This window comes from Tenrec ecaudatus, chromosome 7 (genome assembly GCF_050624435.1).
Source record: "Tenrec ecaudatus isolate mTenEca1 chromosome 7, mTenEca1.hap1, whole genome shotgun sequence".
Taxonomy (NCBI): Eukaryota; Metazoa; Chordata; class Mammalia; order Afrosoricida; family Tenrecidae; genus Tenrec; species Tenrec ecaudatus.
The window spans coordinates 59,335,194-59,338,766 of NC_134536.1; positions in this window are offsets into that span (position 1 = coordinate 59,335,194).

A 3,573-nucleotide genomic window follows, 5' to 3' on the forward strand; every position below is an offset into this window, starting at 1 on the left:
TTTGTGACCTTGTATACGCTGTAGCAATTAAAAATATATAATTTTCATATTGTATTCTGTCGTCCTTTATCTGCTATTCTTCCAATAGGTATTCTAGAAATGCCTTCATTTTTGTTTTTAATTTGATCTTTCTTATCATGAAAGTCTCATCTAACGTATCACACTCTGTTTATTTAAAAACATTCTCTGCTCTTGGAGTTTTTTACCTCCTCCCATCTAGTTGATTCTGACTCATAGCAAGCCTATAAAGTCAGTCTAGAACTGTCACTTTGGGTTTCGAGAGCTGGATTTATTTACGGGAGCAGAGAGCCCCATCTCACTCCCGTGGATGGACTGGTGGTAAGTCAAACGGCTAAGATGTGGGTAGCAGCTGCACTCATATTCCACGATGCCACCAGGACTCTTGCTCTCATAAGCATATAGCCTTTCAAAGAAACTGACAACTAAATATGGTGGAGGCAAAACTAAAGTAAACGCGCCTATAACTTTAGGCAATGTTAGAACAAATCATGGCATTCTAAATATCTGCTGCTGGTGATCATTCTGCTTTGTCACCTGATGCAAAGAATTGCCAGCCTCCACATAATATGTTTGACAAGTGCCTGATGCGTAAATTTCCCAGAGTAATAGGACATTTCTTTTTCACAGAAAGCAGACATGACCACTCATTGAGGACGGTGTGAGTCCTTGTGGAGAAATCAGATTTTAGCTAAACTGCAGGGCAAACTCTGTCATTATCTGTCTGTAAAATCCATGGTGTCAAAGGGACTGTGTGTTTCTTAGTCATTTCTTGTGTTACTGAAACTAGACATCAAGTGTACCACAGTTGCAATGGCTATTCAGGAACACCCAAGAATTACATAACCTGCCAGTTCAACCGAGAGCAAATATCCTGGCACCTCAATTGCCCAATAGACATACTCTCCATGGCCCTGTGCATCACTCATGGGCTAGAACACCCTCACCCCCCCCATATTAAAAACATGCCTTTGATAGAGTGAGAGATATGAGTTTCTCTAGTTACCAACTGACTTGGCCTTAACTGCCAAAGCAAAAATGCCCTCTGCATCTTTATAATCTAGTGGCTTTCATATTTCTGGCAGAACTTAAGCCTCATTGCCGTGGTATTGACAACGAACTCCACAGTAATCACAAACTAAAAAAAAAAAACACCCCAGGCCAGCTGCCATGGAGCTATGGAGGACTTTCTGTAGACTTTAAAGCAATGCCATTTCAAGGGAAACACAACGTTCTTGGCAGAGGAGAGCTTTCTGAAACAAGATGTCTTATATAAACCATGTGCACATATGAAAACTTCTTTCTCTAAATGTGAAGAAATATTGTAAATGACTCAGACTCTCAAAAATGAGATAATTTTATATGACTTATATTAAATACCAATGATCATAGTAATATATAAAGGGCCAGTGACTTATGTGCAATACTTAAAGTTTTATGATATATATAGGTAATTGGTCACGATCACGTCTGCTGGGTCACTCAGCCAAAAGTATAAAGGAAAGAGACCAGCCTTGGAATCAAGATTACTGGGAGATGGCTCTGGTTCTAACTTAATGACGCTGTTCTCTTGGGACGATCCAGTTACTAGAATGTGCTTTAGGGTGGTGGGTTTTCAATGTGAATGCTTGTGCTCCAAAACAAAACTGGTTTCTTCCGGTGTCTCTGGAAAAGTGCGAAGTTTGCTGACTCGTGTTCTCCCCAGGCCAAATACACAAAACTCTCTGTGATATGAGGGCAGGGGGTGATTATAATTAATACCCATCAAAACATCTGAGAAGATAGTGAACTAAAACATCTAGAACTGAAACACACCTTGAGAGGCTTTCAGGGAACAGAAGTTCCTAGAATTAAAAGTAGGATAACTGATCCCAAAATTGCAAAAGAAGAGCTGGAAATCAAGCTAGGAAAATATCTCAGACAAATATTCAAATTATCAAACATTTCATCTACCCTGAGAAGCCTTCATGGTGTAGTATCAAATGCTTGACTGCTAACTAGAACGTCGGCAGTTTGAAAGCACAAGTCGCTCCGTGGCAGTCTGCTTTAGGACAGACGGCAGCCTGGGGAACCCCTACCGGGCAGTGCTACATCTTCTTTATAGCGTGACGGTGATTCAGCACTGGCTAGATAGGATCACAAAACAAAAGAGGAAGGCATAGGACACTATACAAGGGTTACCACATCCCATAAATAAAGAATTCTGAAAATAAAAGAGACCATGGAGAAGAATATTGTATAACATCTTTAAAAACAACCAGATTACTAATTCACAGAACTGAAGAAACACAGTATCTTCAAACTTATACTGCAACCTATATCTGCAAGATGAATGACGACATAGAGCCACCAAAATTCCACTAAATATCCAGAAAATATCCTGAAAGTTTCTAATTGGGGTCCAGGGGGAAACATGGTCTGCAATGAAAGAAGACTTAGAATGATACTTGATTTACTAATGATGGTTTAAGGTAAAGCCAAACCCAACCCCAACCCACTGCCATCTGGTCATTACCAACTCATAGGGATCCTGTAGCAGTGAATAGAGTTATTCTATGGGCGCTTGGATTGTATATCTTTAGGGGGTAGACAATCTCATTTTCTCCTGCTGAGCAGCTAGTGGTTTCCAGCTGCTGACCTTTCAGTTAGACCAACTGGTAAAGTAAGATGCCACCAGGCATTCAATCCCTGCCATAGTCATAGAAGACAACCCCCACCCCCAAACAACTTTCAAGTTTTAAGGGGAAGTTGTCCAAACTCTGATGTGTACTCAGCTAGATTATGATCAAGTAGATTGGTCACATATAAAATGGTAACTTAGGATGTATTCAGGAACCTGTAGGATCTAAGAGTTGAGTAAGCTGAAAAGTTCTGTGGCAGTAACTTTTAGAATGACATTTCATTAAATGATATAGCGCAGTTTATACCCACTGAAGTCCTTTTATGAAGATGAATTTTGTCATTTAACTTCTATTTAGTTTAAGTTATCAGGTCTACATTTTATGTCCAAAATATGAATAAATATAAATTCATGCAGGCTTATGCACCCATAACAATAATTAAGACAGATCAGCAACTGATATTTTATTTTAAACAAATAACAGATGAAAATTTTAGTCAAAACTCCTACAGACATGTTTACAGAGTTTATCTCATATATACTGATTATGTTATTATTTCTTAATGAAGCAGTGACTCAACTATATCTATGCATTAAGGCTTAAAAGAAATTGCCAAGAAACCTTTATCTGTTGTACTTGCTTCAGTTGACATTCTACGACACAACCTCCCTGGATAACAGTTTACCAACAAATATTAAAATGTACATATCATCTGGCTTATAACTTCACCTATAATAACTGACCTAAGAAAATAATTGAACAAATGTGCAGAAATTAATTCAAAGGCTTTTTATTGTAGCAATCTAAAGGGTAGCACAACAAAAACTTGAGGCAGTTGGTCATTTATAATTTATAAAAAGAAAGGAAATGCCCTACATACATACAAATAGGTTACCAAATAAAAGCAAGTAAAGAAAATTATAATATATACAAA